Source organism: Anser brachyrhynchus (assembly GCF_964034855.1).
Source record: "Anser brachyrhynchus genome assembly, chromosome: 5".
NCBI classification, from domain to species: Eukaryota; Metazoa; Chordata; class Aves; order Anseriformes; family Anatidae; genus Anser; species Anser brachyrhynchus.
The window spans coordinates 3267390-3290180 of NC_137699.1; the positions used below are offsets into that span (position 1 = coordinate 3267390).

General features: G+C 39.5%; 1 long non-coding RNA gene across 2 annotated transcripts in view; it reads left to right on the top strand.

The window, feature by feature from the left end:
- LOC308195606 overlaps window positions 1-22791 on the top strand; it is a 151952-nt gene that overhangs the window by 35240 nt on the left and 93921 nt on the right. For both annotated transcript variants that reach the window (XR_013951664.1, XR_013951665.1), the window contains exon 3: window positions 19997-20070. This is a non-coding gene — a long non-coding RNA (uncharacterized lncRNA). The remainder of the gene's footprint in view (window positions 1-19996; window positions 20071-22791) is intronic.

Here is a 22791-nt window from a genome sequence, read left to right on the forward strand (position 1 = left end):
GTGAATTAGGAGCCAAATTATGCCAGGCACAATTGAATAAGTTCTGACTTTTCTTACTGACAGACATGTATATTAATAGTTGGCACTTATTGAACCAAATATGAATATTCATCTTCATTTATATTTCAAGGCCTTTCATTCCTCAAGGACCACAGTGCTTTTGACCAATTTTCATCCACATTACTAAAATGACAGCTTTCACTCCTGGGCCCTGACAGAGGTCTGCAGAATTCATTGGAGGTCCTGGGAGGAGGGAACCAGCTCCCGCTCCCAGCTGTCCACAAACACTCATTAAGAGAGGCAAATATCCAGCAGAATCTCTGTGAGAATTTTTAATCACGCAAAGGCTCTGCTAATTAGGTAGCTGATGGGGCATAGAGAGCACAAGGACGAATTCTTTAAACAAAGGACTAGAAACTTTAAGAGCTTTAATTACTTGGGCACAGAGTTCATTTCAGAACTTGGGAGCAAATTATTCTAATAACAATAAGACCAAGTAGCAGGCCATATTATTGAGAATTGTGTAGAAAAGTTCAGTTTTCTTGGGCTGTCACAACCATAATTGGAACATATTGGAAACCAAGGGGGTTATGAAAATATTATTCATAAAAATTTTAATGTGAAATGAATTTGATGCAGACAGTTTCCTATAGGTGCACATTCTGCTCCTCTTTTCTGTGAGCACTGCTTTGCCAGGCAGTATTGCACCGTGGTCAATACCTCAGCCTGCTCACATAGAGCATGCTGTGCTCTAAAAAGAGGGGTATTTATTCATTTACACAAATGAAGAACAACAGCTATTTTCAAAACAAAATCCACCCTTTTGTTTAGCACAGACTGTCTCTAAAACCTAAAAACTGGAAATACATTGCTTTTCTGTAGGCTAGAAGGAAACCTATTTCCCTGGCTGAAAATTAAGGGTTTGGTTTTTTGTTTGCTTTGCAAGTGCCAAATGGCATGGCTGCGTTGTATGTTTTCTCCCAGGACACTGTTCAGGCTAGAATAGTTTCCAGTATCCATTTCTCCTAAATGGAATAAGGAAGAGGAAGAAATAGAGAACTCAAAGGATTCAAACCCAGAAACTGTGCCCTCTCGCCCTTCAAAAAGAGAATGTAGAAAATACACAGCTCTCCCGTGAAAGCTGGAGAACAGCTGATGTGCTGCTCTTACCAGTTATTCCTAACAGCTGAGAAATCTGATCAAGCTGGTCAATAATTGAGCACAGGGGCAGAGCCTGCCTGCGTGCTGGATAAAAGTTGATTTCCTGGGGACAGGAATTGTAGTAGGAAGGAAGGGGTTTGTTGGCTGCTGTAAAAGGTTTGTTGGCCTTGGAATAGCTACGCAGTCAGGGCTGGGGGGGTCCACCGTACCTCTTCTGTAGGTTGGAAGTTTTCTGTGAAGATAGCTTTTTCGCCTTTTCTTTTAAGGGCTATAACTTGTCTGGGGGTTGGCTTCTGATAAGGAAGAAGCTGGCAGCTATTACATGTGTATGGTGTATCTCCAAGGAGAGTTAACTTCTAAGGGCTTGTGGGTTTTGGTAGGTTTGATGCAAACCATGTGCAATGGTTACTTGTATATTAAATGCTCCTTGAGAGTTTAGTATCCAAGAACGAAGGGTTAATTTTATAGCCAAGAGGCTTAGCTTTCTGCTGGTGGGTGGTTGTGTCAACTCCTTGATTGAACATGTAAGTGGTTCTAGGGAGTGCAAAGGGATGAGTGGGGATAATCGGGGCCTAATTATGTTCAGTGAGCAAGTGGTCTGGTGTTCAGAGTTGCAGGAATAAATTAGAGAAGGAGGAAAGAGGTATCTTAGACCACTTCTCTGAGCAGATAAAGCTTCATGATTAGTCTTAAAACTTGAACAACACTTCTTGCACTTGGTATGGTGTTTACTGAATGTTTTAGCTACTGTGAGGAACAGTGAAAGAGGAACTGCTGCAGTCTGTGGTTGTAGACAAGCTCTTGTTTTGTGTGGACCTTCCTCAGGTGGGTAAACAGAGGTGGGAATGCAATAAACGTAGCGGAGTCATTGTGTTAGAAAGTCATTCTGCCTGGGGTGCTCCCTTGTGAAAGCTGCTAGGGTAACGAAACTTAGATGGTTTTTGGTCCTTGTTGCTTTTGGTTTTAATTCCCAGGACAGCAGGTTATGCTGACACGCAGGAATAATTCTGTCACCTTAGTTCCTGATGCTATTGACAGCAGTTACAACAGAATAAACAAATATGTTAAAGGGGAAGTGTAAAAGGAAGAGGTTAGCCTCATGTCTCACGTAGTATCTTTTATTTTAAAGTAATTCCTCATTTTTTTTTTTTTTTTAGAAGTGCGTGAACTTCAGATATGCTGTGTTAGTGTTCTCCTGGTTCCTTCAGGGGAATGGAGATAAGTGTAGTTTGATGTTCAGTTCACGTGCTGTTCTGTTTTTTTGTCCATTGTTTTTACCTATTTGCAAGTCAGGTCCTGGACAGGCAGCATGCAAACAGTACTCTCCCCAGTTTGATCACACTACATTTTTTTTATTTTAAAAAAAAGAGAGCTTTTATGGCATGTAATTTTACAGTGACTGTAATTTAGCAGTTCTATACAGCTTAAAGACCAAAATCCAGGAATCTAGCTGGAAGTGAGGTATTTTTTGTATAAAAATATATGCGATCTACTTCTTAAAGCAAGCACCACTATAAATATTGCTTTAATATCTTAATCTCCAAGTGTTACAAAACAAGCATTGTGTGATTGAGTTTAATTTGTCCTTTTTTGAGGAAATGTGACCTGTGGCAAAGGTGTGTGGCTATGCTGCCTCAACTTACCTGATATGAGTCGGATCCAAAATAAAGCTTCAGTTTTTCAGCAATTCTTCCATAATTCTTCCATACATCAGAAGATTTCATTACAATTTCATCTTTATAGGTGTAAATTGTGTCCTTTTCTTCTTTCTGCCTTTGCTAAGTGTAGATATTAGTTGCCCATTATGTAATTGTATTCTGAAGCTATGTTCCTTCAATCTGCACAGAGATTCTTAGCAGAAAGAAAATGTGTAAGACAAGAAGACATTCAATGACGTGGTTTGTCAGCACTGCACAGAAGTTTTAAATGGGTCTGTTTTTGACATGCAGTCAATATCAAGTTACTGACATATGGACAGTTTTGCTCAGAAGGATGTCTGTCTGTTCACATATGCAACATTTGTCAAATGTTCTGTTTTCTTTAGGAAAAGAATCATTCATCGTGTTACAATCGGTGTTCAGTGAAAAGCTGATCAAGAGGTATAACCATTAATTCATATTTGTCCATAGATGTGAACTATGGAGATCCACGTTGTTTATAAGAAAATAATAAAACTATTCAAATATCTGGGGTCTTTAGAACTCTCTCATATAATTTTGAGGGAGTTTTCCCTGAAATTGGAGTGGGAAGGAGCTAGCATTTAGATTTGCTGTATGCTGGGGAAAATACTCTTGGAACTGGGGAAACTGCTAATGGCTCTTGGGTGTGGTGTCTTAACTGGAAAGAGAGGTAGAAGAGAGTCATTTCTCCTGATGTATTAATGTATTATGCTGGGTTTATGTCAAGAGCCACTCTGAGAAACTTCCATGATGCATAAATGCTAGAATTCCTAAGGCAGAAAGAAGAGGTGGTTTCATATTTGTATCATACCACCCCTTCCGTTTTAACCACTGAGTTAGATTCTCTTCAGGAAAGAAATCGTGAATATCAGTGAATTTAGTGTTTGATAGCAGTGCTGACAAAGAGGGAACAGCAGGCTTGTATGGACAAGGCAGACTTAACAGATCCCATACTGATTACATGGTTAAGATGCTGATTGAGAAGAACTTTCACCCTAACTGATGTGATAGTCTTATTCTTCTCCTCTGTAGGATTTCCCTCTCTCCATTTGGAGCTGTGACCAGGCCTTTGACAAATGCTCAATTTGGAGTGCTCAGGCTTAAAATAGAGACTTTTAAAAATCTTTAATTGGGGCTAAGCGCTAGTTTCTTCACGAGGTTCATTGTTTTGAACAAGGAAGCAGGACTAAAGAGTTAACTGCTTCCAATTGTAAATACATCAGTGGCAGGCACATTACAAAGCTCTATACAATCCTGTAGAGTAAATGGTGGACAGCTCATCACAATTAGGCATGGTCATAATGAAGAGCCAAAAGAGAGAAAAGAGGGCATGGGGAAAAACAGACCTTTTACAAATGTTTTATATGAAGAGAAATTATAGCTAAAAGGGATAGTTAATTAGTTTAAAGACTAGATGATAATGCCTTCGCTTTGCAGAAAAAGAAAACTTTGAAAGCATGGAAAATGGGTGAGTTTCTAGCAGCTGATCTGGAAAAAGAGAAAACAATTCAAAGCAATACTGTACGTGGGTGTTTCTCAAAAGAAACTGTGGTGGGAAGTGTGTGAGCTGAGTAATTTACTCTTAGCAGAGACCGTAGGCACTGTTGTGTTTAGCATGGACCCTGCACATAGCCTTGTTTTCACAGGAATGCATCTGTATTATTACAGGTGCTTATCAGAGACATAGATGCTTATGGTCTGCTTCCCAGCTTTGCATACCGCCATAGGAAGGCAAAACCCCATCTGGCCTGTGCTGAGAAGGCTGCACAGAGGAGCAAGGTTACAGTCAGGCTTGTGCTTAGCCTCTGCAGTGTGCTGGCTAACCAGTCACCTATAAAACCAACGTGCATTCTGATACATGTTATTTGGAGGAGAAATAAAATAGCAAAAACTTGTGTCATGATCCTCTAAGCAGCAGCATGTATAATGTGTAGTGTTGCCTGTGAGATATATCCTGCGTGATGCTTCCTGGAGATGGGGCTTTTCTAGCATCAGTGAAGTTTGAGAGCATCTTTCCTTCCACAGCTCCCACTGTGTGTATCATGGGTAAGAGACATCTGTGCGTCGTTCATGGAAATGCACGTTCTCTACACGGACTCTCTTGTTTGGGTATGGGTATGATGGCAGTCATTTCTCACCAAATTCAGTTGAGTTCATGCTGCTGGAATGAACTTGCTGCTTCTACTGCTGACTTGGGTATTTCTAGGTTATGCCAGAGCTTCTGAGAACTGCACAGTAGATGCAACCTTTACTTTGTAGGCTGGGATTTGGAAACTGCAATCCTCGCTCCCTATGACAGCTATGGAGACAATATTGTTTATTACTCTCTATCTCTGTCACGTGGCACAAAATAAACTGCATTATAGTAGTATGTGTAGCATGCCTTCTGCTTGCAAAAAGGACATAAATTTGTCATGAGAGCCTGGTATTTTGTTGGTAAGTGGGTGGCTGGTCTGGGACTGCTTCAGTCTCTCCTATCCCAGAGAAAGCGAAATGCCCTGTAGGGAAGTAAGGAGGAGGCTGGTACCGTGGTTGTGTTTACCCTGTCTCCTGGCCCATCTGAGCTGTTAGTACCCCTGTGATCTTGCTTTTGCAAGTTGCCTTCTACTGCCATCTTCCTCAGTCTCCGAGGGGAAATAATGTTCAGCTGCATATCCCAGGAGCTGTGATAGTGCCTCAACAACCCATCATTTCTGCAGTGATTTTGTAGTTAAAGCTGGGATACAACAGACAGAATTTTAAAAAGGACTTGATATTAGCCTAGCTTTATTGCTATTGAAGTCAGTGGTAAGACTTGTGTGGGAACAAAGTTAAGCCCGTTTTCAACACTTTAAAAAAATCCTTCCTGGAAATTTTTTTTTTTTATTAGCTGTATGCATTGGCTTGTCCTGGTTTCATAGGCAATACTGTAGCAAAAACTTTGTCTTTCAGTATCGTTCTCTTGCAGCCCCCAAGTCAATGTTTTTGTGACTCCCCTTTTCTTTAAATCCCTTCCAATAAGATCTACTTTAGCATTTCAATATGCGCAAATAATATGGCTTCATGCCCCCAACTACATTTGCCTTTTACATGAATAAACTGCACCAGGAACTTAAAAGATAAAACTGGTGTCAGTGGCTTTATTGGGATGTTTGTGAATGCAAGCCCTTAAAAATTACACTTTGTTAGTGCAAATGTGTGTAGAAGACAAGCCAGAATCACAGCAGACAGGTACACTGCTGAATGCTCAGAAGGGCAAGCGCAGGAGTGTAAAACTGGGAGTTGTATCCAAATCAGATTGATCAGGTCTTTCCAAACACTTCTTAAATGGAGTTTTGTAGGAGAAAAAGATGTATTCATATCATATAGTATAAAAATAAAGCAACACTTGCTGGGTGCTTGCCTTAGTTTAGATTTAACGTAGGGCTGATGTAGGCTGTGATACCAGAAGGAAGAATGGAGGATGCTGCTAGAAGGATAACAGATGCGTGAACTTATTCTGAAAGAGACATGTGTCCCTAAAATAATAATATGCAGATAAAACATTACAAGAAAGACCCATGTGAAAATTTGGAAATAATGAATAGGGTTTTGTACTGTATGGAGACAAATAAAATCCTAGGGTAAAGTAGGAAGTTGGAAGAAAATGTATTTTTCCACTCAGCCTTCTGAAAGTAAATTATTGTTGCTTTCATATCTATGGTTATGTAGAGACTGCAATTTCAATAATTTATTCAGCTTCTCTGCAGAAAGCTATCCTGAAGCTGTAAAAAATCTCTTTAACTCTGGTCTTTAGGTGGGTAGGTGCATCCGTACCAGATCAGTCCACGTCTGTCACTTTACAGAAATATCCAACTCAGAACCAGAAATCTCTGAACTTCAGTGTAACAGAAGCAAGGCTCTTTCATATGCTACCCCGAAGCTGGGACAGAGAACTAAACATCTTTAGAAGAGTGTTTCTATGAGATTTTTTTAACTGTGGGGTTAAGCAGGGCGGCAAATACGGAGGTGATCCAAACCCAAGAATGCGTAACACAAATTACTGGAGCATATGTAGAATATATTTGAGAGAGAGATGGGAGCAAATAATGAGAAAATCTAAGATTTTAAAGGTCATGGTGACAAGGAGAGGTAGCAATTGAAGAAGGCCAGACCTATAATACTTGTAGTTAAAGCAAGTTTTAGTAAGTTCTTCTATCAGTCTGTGACAGTATGCACAAGGTATTCTGAGAAGACCCCACTCAGTTGTCTGGTAAAATCTTAAGAGAAGCAAAGGTGGCTGAGATGAAGATGTCAGGGTCAGACTGCGGGGTCTCAGTGGATAACGAAGTCTCTGCTAAATGGCACCACAGATGTGGGCAATTGCGATGAAGAAATCTCGCTGTTACAAAAGGTTGGGTTCTTCTGGAAGGTTGTTTGGTAAGACTGAACACAGCAGCCTGACCACCTTGCCTCTGTTGTGATGGGTAGCGCATTTGTGGTGTTGGTTGTATCAGGCTGAGTCTGTAAAAACCAAGCTTCCTCATGGGCTGCCATTTACATAAGCAGTAAGATTCATGCTAAACTTCAGTATCTGAGAATGTGAGCCCTATTTGCTAAAATTCAAATGCTAGTGTTTAGCTAGAAAGTGTTCTTTGTGACCAGGTATTTTTGTCACATCAAAACCTATCAAAATTCTTTTAGCTGTAAGATTTATTCATAATTGAAAACTTGTTATTTAATCTAGAGCTTAAATGTAGTTACATATGCCAACTTAATGCCACAAAATAGCCTAAGAATATTCTTAAGCAGTATGTCAGCTAAATTTTATTGCAGGTCCATTAGTATTACCATTAAGCTGCTGACTAAAGGTCATAATGAATACTTACTATTTTATATCACCCAGGAGCTACTAAGCACAGCTGGAGTCTATTTCACTACTTGAACACATATAATACTCAACAAATCATTGATCAGTGGATATGTCCATCTTATCAATGTACTTTGCCCAAGTATGCAGCAATTCTTCCAGTGTGCATTGCATAATAGACTGAGGAATTAAAAAATATTAAATGGCTTGGTGTTACAGTTCTATTTTAGGTACTGCCTATAACTGTGTGGTTGCACTGATATTTCGAAAACCCAATCAGGTCTTACATGGCTTTGTCTGATCAGTTCAACAAGTGGGAAAACTACTGTTGAGATTCCTGATACTTAAGATGATGGGAAAAGTTATTTTGGAGATTTTATCTAATTGATGCTTTATTGATATTTGTTTTCCGTATTTTCCCACATCATCTTACATCGTTCCTCCTATTGAGATCAAGTTCTACTGGAGCAGCAAGAAGATTACGTCTTTCGAATTGTAATAGTTTCAAACAGCTATTGCAAAATATTCCTTAACCCTCAGAATGGACTTTTTAAAAAGGTAATATAATGATAAATTTATCAAAAGAGATAGTTTAATTTATATAATTACTTTAAACTTATTTCTTGTGAGAAGATAAAAAGGATCATGCTGAGGTGCGTGAGCAGGATGGACTTGGGATTTCTTTAGCTGTTATCTAATGGATTCTCTGTAGTTCAACATAATTTGCAATAGGGAAGCCTTGTCTTTAGGGTAGAAGTACTTGATCGCTTCAATGCTAGTATTTGCCATGTCCAGGCGATTTCATGAGTACACACAGCTACTCAAGACAAAGGGGCAACTTCTTTATGACAAAATATTCCACAGTTCTCTTGGTTCTATTTCTTTTCCCTGCAGAAAGTCTCTGAAACTACACACTATATTCAATTTCACATTCATTTCAGCAGCAATGACACTGTAAACCTACCCATTTCTTACAGGGCTTTTGCAATATGTGTCTTAGCATAGACATTCAGCAGTGACTGACTTTTGATCTAAAATGAACTAAAAATATTTTATTATCAAAAATGGTGTGTGCCTGTGTGGGTGAGTAAGGGAGCAGGGTTAGCCCTCAGCTGTATTTTTCTTGAGTGTCTTCTGACATAAACTTGTTCAAAAGAGAATTATTTACATTCAGAGTTATATTAACAAATGAAAATAGGATCCTCATCTGGAAGATTTGCTTTAAGGCCTTCAGGTGAGCAAATTTATTTCCTTTCCTTCCTAAACACATTTTTTCTTCTTTTAAGTCACATCTCCTTCCTCTTTAGTCCATTATCACTAGGCAAACTCGTAGTAGTAGTAAACTGCAAGGCAAAAAAGAGTAATATTATCATGGAAGAATGCCTCCGTGGTCTCATTAGTCTAAGCAGTTAGGTAGGTCATTTGCCACTGTTGGTGGTGACTTGATGTTTGAATGTTGATGTTCTCTAAACCTCAGCCTGGCTGAAGCTGGTAGTGTACCTGAGGTTGCAGAATACCAGTGCTCAGAGGTATCCTGATCTCATTGTTAATGCCAAGATTATGTGCTCATCAGGTGGCGCGTAGCAGAGCTCGAAGTTGAAATGCTGCCTTCCCATAAAGGGATAAAATAGATGCATCTTAGCTGTAAATCTTACTTTCTTGGCAGGCTGCTCTAAACTGGAATATCTTAGTCTGGGGAGAATGGCAAAGCTACATTGTGAAGCAGTGGAAATTGAAAAATGCAAGCAGAAAAATGGGAATGAAAATTGAGAGTTATTTTAAGAGTATCAGAGACTGAAAAAGCCAGAATTTCTGTTCTGTATCAGAGAGAAATAGAAGGCACCCTTGGAATAAATCAGTTAAGCTATATATACCCTTATCTATCAATTGATATCTCTATTTAAGTTCTCATAAACTAGAAGTAATGAAGTATAAAAATTGAAGAGGAAAACTAAGACATGAGGGATCCTGCTGACAGTATCCAGGACAATAGGTTTTGTAGCTTATTTAGAGACCCAAAAAATATCCCCTGAGCCCCAAGAACTGTATAGATCCTTTAACAGATGGAAACTTCAAGATTGTTTATACTGGAGGGAAAAAAAAAAAAAAACCCACCAGATATGATCAAATAAATAGAATCATAGAATCATTAAGGTTGAAAAAAACCTTCAAATACTTATGCTATGTTTTGAAAGAAACATGGTATTGTGTCCAAATGCCATGTCAATGCAATGAACAACTTCAATTAGTAGTTTAATTAGTCTTGAACTAAAAAAAAATCATTAAAAAAAAACTTTTCTAAAATGACCTCACTGCAAGAGTCCTAAAGGACTTGGCTGAGCTGATCTCTGGTCTACCTGTGTTTGTTGAAGTATGTGATTTTGCACTTATTTTAAACCATGGAGTGATGATACTGTGCTGGTGTTTAGAACTGTAAGCAGAATGGTTTTGACTTGTATAGACGAGTCAGCTTGCAATTAATGCAGGTAAGCTAATGGAAAAGTTGGTAGTGAATTCAGCAGACAAAGAATTGCATAAAGGGAGCTTGCTTTATGGCTGTCAGCATAGTTTTATGATGAAAAGACCTTGTCAGGGAAGCTTTCAGTTTCTTCATGCAATTACAAATCTAATGAATGGATGGTGTACACATCGAGTATTTAGGCTTCAAAGAACTTTGGATGCTGTGTCTGGATTAAGAGGGATGCTAGCACTTTGCATTGTTGCTGCAGTATGAAACAAGGAAACTGAAAATGGGCTCACTGACAGATGCTGGAGAGCAGATCTCAGTAGAGAGCCCTCATTGCATCGGATGCTTCCAAGGGTATTCTGTTGGGATTGGTTCTGGCCGTGTTCAATGTCATCCTCAGTGGCTGGACAGCAAGCATGACAAATATGGCCAAGAACATGTGTGAGCAACGATTGGTGGTAAATTGAGAGAGGACATCCTTAGATTTTTACCACTTCATATCATACAGACTCGGCCTTCTTGTAATATGTATTTTGATGTACCCAGTTATAAGGTTGTACAAAGGAGGCAAGTTTAAACAGAAGGGGTAACTGTGTCTTGTGAAACAGTCATTGCCTTAAAAGATGCTGAGGTTGCAGTAGAAGGAGTGCTAAACTGGAGCTCCTAGGGAGATGCCTGTGGGATCCCTGGATGCTTACCTGGCAGCGGTGGGCTGGTAGGCTCTTACCTCCTAGGAGTAACTAAGAGGTTGCCAATCAATACCTTGCTAACTGTTCTCTTCCTAGTATTATCTGTGGAGGCATCCTGTCTTTGTTATTGTATTTCATGCCCCTTTAACTCTGTTATTGACAGAATGTTATGAAGCAGAAAAAAATGAGGTACACACGCTATTTGAAAGAAAAGTGCATAAATACTGCCCCAAAATGGTCTTGTGGTTGAGGCAGTAAAGGAAGACTTGGGTGTCCTGGAGCTGTTACTGGTTTTGTGCAAGTTTTCTGTGCAACTTAGAGCTGTTTTTAACCTCCTGGAGCATCCCATTGTGGTCAGGGAGATGAGATTCTGGTCTCTACTCTTGAGGTAGATTTCCTCTGGGACACTGCAGAAATCACACTGTGTGTTGGGTTTCCATTTGTAAATAAGGCTAATGTGTCTTCCCAGTCTTGGAGGCACTGTGAAGGTGAACGCATTAACAACAGTGTAAGAATCCTGCAGCAGTGAGCACCTTAGGGAAACCTGTGAGTAAACGAGACAAATGTGGTATGAGGCGGGTGGATAAAAGTGAATCATCTGGGAGGAACCTTCTCTCAAATGCTGCAGAAAAATACCAGACAGTCGTCTTGAAAGCTGACTGCACATTTGTTTTAAGGAGACTTTTAAATGCTTAAGACTTAATTCTGAATGTATTGGCTTTTGTGTATTCATGTAAGCGCTTCAGTTCCTTGTACGCATTGGATATCCATTTACATTCAAGAATGCATCACTTCTTTATTAAATATACACTCTGAGGTCCTAACATACTGGCTCTAAGTAGTGGTTCTCCATTCATGTGTACTTTACCCCTTCTAAAACATTTAGTTCTGTGTAAAACATTTAACTTCCTTGCTATCTGTAAGTACTGTGGTAGCTATCTGCCTAGGTAAGGGAGACAAAGATTAGCTGTTTATTAACATAAGTAATGTTTTAAACCTCACCAAGGCTTTTTAAATAACAGAGATGCAAAGATATCTTAATACAAAAATGGTTTGGGATTAAATGTAATGTACAGAGAAATAAGTGTATATGTTAGAAAACCAGAATAATGTTCAAACTAGTCAAAATAAGTACTTATTTGTTTTAAAAAATGTTTACTGTTTAAAACTTCTAATATTTGGTTTTTGCTTTTAGGTAGCCAGAATCTTCCTACTAACACTTTTTCCCAAATTCTTTGCAAGGTGTAGTAGCTAAGTAATTCGATAGCTAACTGACAATAATTAGCCTATTAAGATGATTAATGCTTATTCAGGACATTTAATTTGCTTGCTATAAGCACGGTGAGACAGCTAATTTGAAGTTATGCCAAATGCAGTATTTAGTTTTTATATACAACATTTGTTTGGCTTTCCAAATGTAAAATAATTGACAAGAATAATCATAGCCATGGATGTTAGGTCAGCAAGTTTTCATTTCTCCTTTTAATAACAATGATGTGTTACTTAGTGAACCAATTAGCAAGGTAAACTTTACTTGCATTAAAAAAATGCATAAGGCTAAGGAAGAATTTCTAAATTGTAGTTAATGAAATGTCAGCGAAGATGCATATTCTGTCACTTTTGCCCAGGTGAAAACCATCTGTCCTATACAGATAGCATTTCTCCAACTCTTCACAAGGAAGAAGGATCCAAGGTCATTTTTATACACCTTGTGATCAGGGTTGAAATTATATATTTATTTTTTTGATTTATGAAAGTCAATTAAACTACTACACCTGAGCCAGAGGTTCAAATAAATAGACAGTGAAAGAATAAATTTCTTCAGTCATTGCTACAACCCTCCCTCACTTTTTTTTTTTATCCTGGGAAAAGCCTACATTTTGTGTGGCTCTTGTATCCCCTTTGGCATATTGGGAGAGGCACCGTTTCTCTTCTGCTGGTTGGCCAGGTTCTTTGCTCCAGATAGCAGGACATGCTGTAAAACTTGGTGCTCTTCACCAAACTGCCCCTGGATTTGAAACTGGCCTCCCTAAGAGCACTCTAAAGGGGTGAGCCAGTAGGGGAGCCATGTCGGGGCTTGTAGGGAGAAAAAACTTCTGCAGTCGTCTAGAAAGCAATCTGATCTTTTTGGAAGCTAAGGGTAAGGTGTTTCTTCACTATAACTGTTGACATTTTCTTTAAAATTTGACTTGGGTTTCTGCCTCTGAGGCAGAATACTTTATAAAAACCCACTGTGGACATCACAGAGAAGTAGGTAGCATGATCTAAATCCACATAACCTGCAATCTAATCATCTCTGCTTAATAAACATCTCCGCTTGTTTGGCACAAAAGGCATTTTCAGCTAAGTAAATGGCAGTGGCTGGAGATGGGGATTCCTGATGGGAAACAGAAGGGTCTACTTTTGTGAAGTGCCCTACATTTTTTAACCATCTATCAACCTCAAATTTGAAATACTTGGGAAATGTAGCAGTATATTTGTTCTTGTTCATGCCATTGTTTCATCAAACTGCTGAGAAAGCAAAGTGTCCAGATGCTTTCTGACTGTTGAATAAGAGGAGGAAGAGGCAATTGTTCTCTTAGAGGTGATGACAAAACCCAAAGTCTCTGTCGGTTGCCCAGGGTCCTTCTAACCTTTTGTTATTCGGAGGAAGCCGGCAGCTTGTATTAATCCGTATAAAAATAGTGGACCTATTTCTGTCCACTTGATCTCCCCTACCCTGAAATGATCACAAGCTAATAGTGCAGGTTATAGCCTGCATTTATCCCAGCACTTCCACTTTGTCGCCAAAGCACTGTCATAGCATTTACGACTGTCTTGCAAGGAGCCAATTAGCATGTCCTGAATCCAGTTAAAGTAGAATATAATAGCTCTGTCTGCACTAGTAAACTAAGCAAGGCCAGGCACGGACTCGAATACAGCACTGCAAGTGTTCGTAGGGCTTTGCTGCTATCATGTTGATGATGTGATGTTGATGCCAACTAGCTCTCTCCCAGATGATGCCCAGGTGGGGGTGAGGGGGTTGCACTGGCCAGAGGTTTTCCAATAAGCTGTGTGGATGAGGGCCCACATGGTGCGTGAGGCAAAAACCTGGCCCAGAGCTGAGCCATGCCACACCATGTAGGCCTTTGTCTGGTTTTGTTTACAATTCCAGCCAAAGACACATGAGAAACTGTTCACTCTGAGTAAGGTCATGGGGACTCACTGGATACCCACCACCGTCTTAGGTTGTCTTTATTTTTTGATTGGCATCTCCCTGTACTTCATTACCACCTTTCTAATTTAGAGGAGCGTGGGGACCAATTTAAAATCCACTGAAACAGCCTTTGGCTCTCTGCAGTGGATCCTGGATCAGGGCCAGGGGGTAAACTGCTAGTGGCAAGCTTACAGTAGTGCTCCCCTTGTGGGTGCCACTGCTGGGGTTACTGGGGTGGCTGGAGATCATCACAAAAGCGGCTTGGCAGGTTAACCCTGTGACAAGCTGTGAGGTCTCAGGGGAATTGCTCCAGAGTTTTAAAAACAATTACAGTTCTCTCTCTGTGTCTGCCGGACTATCATACTTCCAACATGCAGAAGTTTTTTTGGCTATGATGAAGCTCCCTCTGTCTTTGTACTCCAGCTAAACTAATCAGAGATTAATTTGCCTCTTTATTAGCTCAGTAGTCAAACACACATGATGTAGCTGTTTTGTGAGCTCACCTCTAAAACAGATTATAGCAATGCTAAAAAAAAAAAAAAAGCCTCCTAGCATTGCAGATATATCCACTTAGTACAATACTAGTCATGCATTAAAAATGCTTCTGATCTGGTATTACCAGGGAAAATTAACTGTAAACTGAAAGGAAAAGTGGTACATCACGCTTCAGACTCACTCTTTCAAGCATGGATTTATTCAGATCTAGTGCCTGAGCAATTTAAGTACATTAGTCAGTAATTCAGCTCTACTTATTCACAGGTAAAAAAGTCGTCATTTTCTTAGTTTTGTGAAAATTGTTCTGATGGAAATGCAGATCTTCAGGAAAAGCTCTGACATGGTTTAAATAGTCCATTCCCTATTGCTGATCACTTATATGGGGCCAAGGTCTGCCCCAGTGGAGGCAAAGTTCTCAGCTAAAGCAAAACAGTGAAACGTGTTTGTGGGAGAGCATCTGTCTAAGAAAAGTTGCTGCTTTGCTGCATTCCACCCAGGCTGGTAGTTGAAAAGCGGTAAGGATGCATCACTAACAGATAAATCAACCCGACCAGTTATTGCAACAAATGCATTTCTTTAAATTGAAGCAATATGTGCTTGAAACATGCTGAGGCTCAGAGAGTAGGGTCCACAGTAGGCTTTCCAATGAAGGAATATTTTATTTTTTTTTCATTACAGATATGATCATTCATATTTGGGTTTCTTTGCTGTTGAAAACTTAGCCAAAACTTGAAAGTGTTTGATGTAGTCGGGCAGCCTTGAATTCACCATACACAAGCTAAAAATCCAGTGATGTGGAAGTCGCAGTCTATTTATTTATTTATTTACTATTTCAGCTGTGGTTTGCTCCGTTCTGCTCCCTTCTTTTTAAATACCACCTGAAGGTCCCTGGTTGTTTGTGCATCACTGATACAATTCTTTTGCAACAGAAAAACAAAAGAAGGCACTAGTGCTTTGAATAGAGGGTGCCTGATTGATAAGCTAGTTGCAGCCAAACCTGCTCTGGCTAATTGTCTTTCAAATGCCCTCATTAATCAAACAGAGGAGTAACTCTGACAGGAGGGCTGTCACTGTTTTCATGATTTCCTAGCACTCCTGCGCAGTGTGAGACCTGGCTGCATCCCCAGCCCATGGCCTTTAAAGCGGTTTGAACGCCTGCTTGCTGCGGAGCACACCTGGCTTTGGCGGGATGGGGGCCTGCCCAATGCCGAGGCATCATCTATCCCCGGAGACCAATTTAGCAGTTACTTAATGATTCATAGCGTGATGTCTGGAAATGAGTGCTCCACACGATAACATACATAAACAAATTTAATTAGTTTTCCCCTTTTTTGCATAAGTAGCCACCAGTGTATTAAAGCTGCAAACAAACCAGGTAGGCTGCCTGAAAAGCACTGAAGCTGGTTAACAGCCTGTCTTTGAAAAAGGCAGTGGTGGTTTCTTTCAGCTGCTGATAGTCAGTGGTGCTGGCTTGGTCTGCTCCTGGGGTTGCCAGCTCCTCTTGTTATGGAAGAAGGAAGCAGTGATCACAGCTATTTTCTACTCTAGATGTAGAATTGCGTACCTACAGAAAGGCTTCAAACCATCTCTTGTCTGCTCCCATTCAAGGCTGCAGAATATAGAGGTTTTTTGGATGTGTTTCTTAAGTGTTTCATATATTTCCCATTTGCAGTCTGTTCCAAGTATCTGAACACCTTAGGTTTATGTTTACTGAATGATTTTTTTTATTTTGGCATTTGACATGGGATTTTTTTATTTTGGGATTTCCATACATGAGGACACTGTAAAATTATTTCTAGTTGCTCACACTAAAAAGTAAGGTGAAGTGCTTCATCCTTAAGAAAGTAAATTGAAGGCTTAAGTGACAGGGTGACTCCTTTCTTTTTTTTTTTTTTAACCTCTTGCAACATTGCACAATTAACACTTGTGCTATATGAATTGTAAGGAGGTTTTGTTTCTCTGCTGTTAAGTGTTTCCTGTAGTCTGTGGAACAAGGTTCTAGAGCTGATTGTCCAGAATAATATATTGTTATTCTGCTGAGGAATGCAAGTGAATATATTTGTGTGGAAAAAGCGTTGTTCTGCATGTACTCATACTGTGTGAAACTTTAATAACATTCCATGCGGCTGAAAATCATTCAGTGGAGCACAAAGTATAGAGAAGTCTCGTATCAGAGGGATGCGATGAGCTCTGGTCAGCAATACAATATATAAGGGATTATATGAATGAGTTCTGCCCTTTTTCTTTTGCTTTGTTCTTTATAAGATCATGTAAGGCTGCCCATAATGTTGAGTAATGTTTGATACTTTTGGACCATGGAAGATGTTTAATGATGTGAGTTGATTTCTTGTTTAGTGCAAACTAGTTTAGATATAAACACTTTTTTTTAGTTTTTTCCTAACCATAGTCATAAATGATCTTATCTTTTTCAAAATGTCATCCTTCTCATAGATTTTAGGGGCTGAATGTTACTAATTGCTGCTGCTGATTTGATAGCCAGGCATGACTACTGATCAGCTGGACCGGTTGCCACTGTGAAACGCTTTGGCCAGGGAAGAAGCACTGTTGCTGTTATGGTCATTCCAGTCCAATGTGAACGTTCACAGGCACAGTTGTGTTCATAAACATTTCTGGTTGGCTTGTCCAACATGCTGGTAAAGACATCTATTTCAGATCACGCATTAATTAGAAGAGCGCGTTCCATCCTAAAATGAATTAGAACCAGCTAATCTGCAAGTTAAATGAAAGTGCAAGCTTGCACTAGAAGATAAGCGATGTTTATTTTAACATTGTGTTAGTTGATGTTTCCAAAACGATTCACATTCTTAGCTGGTCTTTTCCTCTTCATTTGGGAACAGCTTCCAGACTGAGGGTAATTCCTGTGAGGAGTGTCTTTTTCTTTAATAGGGAAGTTCTCGCAGATCTTGGTTTTAGATTGCAAACTGCCTAAAACAGGCACTTTGCTTTCCTAAGCATGCGCAGGAAAATCATGGCACAGAATGTGTCAGTTCAGGTGTCCTGCAGTCACCACTGTATAAGCATACTTGATCAAGGGGGACCAAAACTTGATTTAAGATGATATTTTACTCTCTGCAAGTGAAATTCTGTCTCCAGCAAGTTCAGTGGGAATCCTGTTATTGACCTCAGTGGGGCCAAATTTTGCTCCAGGTCTTTAGCTTTTGTTCAGGTATTGCCACTATGAAAGCAATTTGGACAGAGGGTGGGTGGGTTCTGGGGGGACAAGATTGCTTGTGACCTTTCTTTTAGAAATTTAACAGATTTTTAGCTCATTTGTGCCAGTACCTCCCAATGCCCATTTTTGGACAGTATTTTCTGTCTTGCTATTAATTTTATATCAAGGCATTTTATTTTACTGTGAGGGCCAGGTCTCCAAGTGCAGTGATTGATAGGGTGTGTATACTGGGGTGACTACTGCCTCTTTCTTTCTCTTTAGTAACCAAAAGCTAAGAGCTTTATGGGGTATATTTAAAAACTAGGTACCTGCTCCTAAAACTTGACTGGCTTTCACCAGTGGCCAGTAGCATGGAGGTAAACATTTCCCAGTGGCTGTGATTAATTTTCTGGACTCATTCAATGCCTTTATATTGTACTCTGTGGGCATTCATAAGGATTTCTAATCAGTGCCACCATGCCCCTTATAAATCTGTTCTCAGGACTTTTGTCTTAGTAATAAAAGCTTGTCCTGCTGTGAAACATGACTTGAAGGTCTCCACATACAGGCAGAATTATTCTTATTTTTACTGCATTTGAAAAGCCTTTCTTACATGTTGCCCTCATCCTACAGAAACATGTTCTGTATTTTTTTCTGTGTATAACACAAAGCCAATGAATTTTTAAAACTGAAATATGTAGACCACTAGCTACTTCTGTACAGAGAGTGTGAAGGGGAATCAATCCTAAATTAATCTATAAAAATAATGCCATGAACAAAATACTTGCTCTTTCCGTGTACAGAGAGTGATACCTAGAAAAAGACCAGAGCTGTGAGATTTGGGAACACAGAGGAATGAGAGACCTTCAGACAGAGGAGTGGTTTTGTCAAGTTCAGTTGTTAACTTTAATTAGGCCATTTAAACCCATATATGCTTCCTTTCTGCTACTGTTTATTGTGGGCTGTATGGCTACAGCCTTGTAACTGTCACCTGGATGCTCGTGCTGGCTGGCTGCTTCTGAAGGGCCCTTGCTGGGCCGAAGCTGTCTGCTTCTGCCTCTGTTCCTGTTGGCTCTTTGAGATGAGGCTTCCTAAAATGTGGTTGGCAGTAAGATACAATGAGGAATCAAAATTTGTGTTTAAGCACTTTTTCAAGAACTATGAGAGTTCAAACCATTTTAAACCTTCAGGTATAAGTTTTTCAGACCTTAGCGTGACATGAAGAGGGACCCTTTGAGAACAGCCAGAGCCTGATGCTCAGCGTAGTGCAGGTGCCCCCTTGACAGCCCCAGGCTGCTGTGTTTGGTCCTTGGGGTTCTCTGGCCACCTTGGTGTGCTGTGGAGCGGTGCATGACAGCTCAGCCTCTTAGGTAATCGTTGGTGTTTTCGGTGTCCTGGTAAATGAGGAGCTTGGTTTTGTCCTGTCTCTTAACTTCGGTGTGTAGTCCTTGTGATCCCTCATGGCAACTCTGCAGCCATGTAAATAAAACACTTGTTTGGGAAATAAATTGCTAGCAATTTACACTTTAGATCCGCATGTGGAGTACTTGCAATATTTATGAGAAAAACATGCTGCCATTCCCATTTGAGATCAGCCATGGGTTTTAAGCTAAGCCTCTGGTTAAATGCATTCCTATGTGGGACAGTTATGAATCATTGGCAGAGAGCTTCCCTAAAAATACACTTAAGTGTAGCATCTGATTGCATGTAGTTAAGCACAGCAGTGTTTAAAATCTGCTAAAATTCAGGAAGTGAATAGGACATCGGTAGATGACGGCTCCAATTTCAGAGCTGGCATTACTCACAGCTTCACGTGGGATGGGGTTCGCGTTCTACATTCACACAAGCAGGAAAGGAGAGTCTGCCACAGGGTAACTGCAAGAAGATCAGTAATCAGATACTAATAACTTGACTGACTGCTGGAGGCGCCTTTTTGAGCAAATAGATTGTTCCGTAGCAACGCTGTATAGAGTGAAACTGTGGTTAGGCAGACTGAAATAAATGGATAGAGTTGAATGAAACTGATGAATTTTTTGATTTGTTTTAGCTGGTCATGTGGCAAAATTTTTTTATTTAGTGATGATAGTTGTGATATATTAAAAATGAACAAGTTCATAAAGAAGATCTCTTCAGTAGCATTTTTTTCATCTTGGTTTCCCTCTTGTTTTTTTGTATGTCATTTTGATTACTGTTCAAAGTTATTTTATTAGCTGTGACTTTTTTATAACAAGAAAAAACACCCAAAGCATACTTAAAATAAACAAGGTGGCAATCTAATACTTAAAGAACGCTGTATTTATGTATTACAGAAATAACATTGTTCGTTCAGACTTGACGAGAGAGAGATGGGAATACATTGTACATCGGTGGAAGAAGACATATGGTAAGAGTTTGCCATTAAAGGGAAAACATATAGGACTGTCATTTAAGTTAAATGCTGATGGATCATGGATTAGATTCTATCTGAGGGCTCATTTAGCCTTAAGGTATAGAGTATATCCGTGAGTACAGTGCTAATGGTGGGTGTTGCTCTAAGGGATCATCTGTCCAAAAATAATAATTGAAAGGACCTTCCTGAATGTCTAACATCACCTTATCCCACTGGAAAAATATGTAGCTGGAAGACTTCTGTTATGAAAGGGATATGCATGGAACTGCTTCTTTCGGTAGCGTATCCTGTAATTAATTTGTATGTTGCTATGAAGTTACAAAGGCTTAAAACTAAAGTTCCTTATCAATAGACATGGCTGGGAAGAAGAAGTTAGCGGGACTGTCGGGGGACAAAATGCAGTTACTGATGAAAGATATGCTCATCACGCTTTATAATAATAGAAGTGTACACACTGAAAGCGCTTCACTGGTGGTTCCGGAAAGTTATCCTGTGGAAGTCAGCTCTGAACAGGAGAGAACAAACAAAAACATTAATACTTCAACAGACAGTTACACTCATTTTTGCCTTTTCATTTTTTTTATTGTGGGGTCCTACTGGCTTGGATCTGCAAATAATTAAAACAAAGGCAGTAGTCTTGTAAGTGCTAGGACTGTGAGAGTCAACAGAAATGTAACTTGGTAGTTTGGTGTGAAAATTTGAGTTTTACAGAGTGGATACTTAACACTGCTGGTTTGCCAAATATATTGGTTTGAGTTCTAAAAATTGTGGGTGGAATTCAGGTGTCTTCACTACAGTATCATAAATGTAGATGTCTAAATGAGGGGAAGTCACCCTACATTCGCTTCACAGTCAATTGAGGAAAAATGAGCACCTTCAGAGATTCATCTTAGCCTGAAATGGGCAGGTCAGATGAATTGCCCCCTGGAGATGCCTGTTTCTCTCCGTTGACTGTAGAAAAACGTACAGTGACAAATTCAGAATTAAATGCCTAACCTTTTGATGTCTAAAGCTAGGTTAGATGAATCTCAACACGTCTTGATAAGGACAGGCTCTGTCAGCTGTACCAGTGTTGAATAACACCTCCCTCGGGTACTTCTGTGGGGCTATTTCTGGAGTGAATTTAGAAGGTCTGACTGAGAAGTTCTGGGGGTCCCCAAGCAGAATGTTCCCAATGCTGATTTTAGGTTTTCATTTTCCTTTTTAGTTTCATTGGTGGTAGTTGGTTTTATTCTAAATGGAAAAAGACTAATCTGTTTTTTTTTTCCCCATGGAATCTTAATATTTTATTCTGTGCAGTGTTAAAGTGGCTGTGTAACTTCTGCAAAAGCTGAAAACTGTCTGGTATGTGTTGTCCAAATTTCCTCTCCCCATTTGTTGTATTGCAAAGTAGATGGCTGCTTCCTTGTTAGCCTGGTAAGCATAGTGGAATGGGAGAAAAAGAAGTTTTTTTTAAAGGCTGGCAAAGAATGCCACTCTTGGAGAACATCTGTGAAGCTGAACACCTAGGTAGTTTCATCACTGAAATCTTTACCATGTTTTAGAAAACTGTGTTTTTTTTTAAGAGGGATATGTGAATGAATCCTTTTGTTGTCGTATGTAACACTGGGTATTAATGGAGTAAATCCAGGAAGGATGTAATGTTACAAAAAGATTTAAAGATATGTTATGATTGTGTGTAGTCTGCAAATTAGGTAAACAAGAACGATCAGAAGTACTCTTTCTTAAAAAGGAAATAGCCAACAGTTGATTATTCAGCTATGGTGTGATATAATATTTTCAGTCTTTTAGGTCACAGAATAGTTTTCATGCTCAACTACCGCAAGTACAAAACAACTTGAACATAATAGGAGCAGGAGGGCTTTTTACTACTGCCAGAAATCCCCAGATGTAGGAGGAAGGAAAAAGTCCCAGTAGTATCTGACTTTTTGTGTATTTTCTGTTGCTCAGAGAACCTGCCATGCATATAATAATCAGAACTTTGTGCTTGAGGTCATACTGGTTCAGTGAACTTATACCCAAGCTGATGTTTTCAGTTAGACTGTTCTGAATCTTCTGACAGCCACAGATGGGCCAAAGTGGCTCAATGGTTCAACCTGCTAGTCTCCCTCCTCCATCCATTTTTTTATTCATATTTTGAGGAATATTTAAAAGAGAACATAGATTGCCCAAGAATCTTGTATATTTTGTTTAATTTTTTTCTTTTTTTTTTAATTTCGTTTTAAAAAAAAAATCCAAACACACAAATCCAACCAAGCATATGGAGAGAGCTTTTACCAAACTTTTACCAACTCCGGAAAATTCGGATTTGCACAGACTTGCTTGTATGTCCTTAAATTAAGTCCCTCCTTATTTAAACATTGCCTGATATTACCTACCATCCCCAAATACTCTTTTATGGAGAAATATAGCCATGAATTTGGCTGTTTATACTTCAGTAGGAAAATGCATAGGGAAGGCAGGCTTCATTCTCTGAATTGGATTCATGTGCCTACTTCAGCAATAGTGTTAGGATCTCTAAACAATGGCAATAAACCTTTCTATAATTCAGATATAAGCAGGTATGTTGTATAATACTCTGCATCCTTCTCTGAACAATTCAGAAATGAGGTAATTTTGACTGCCTGGAGTTGAGAGCATGTTGCTAATTGGTCTTGTGTGTACAACCACGTCAACGAAGGAGGTCCTGGACTTCAATGAGGAAGTTGTGCAGTA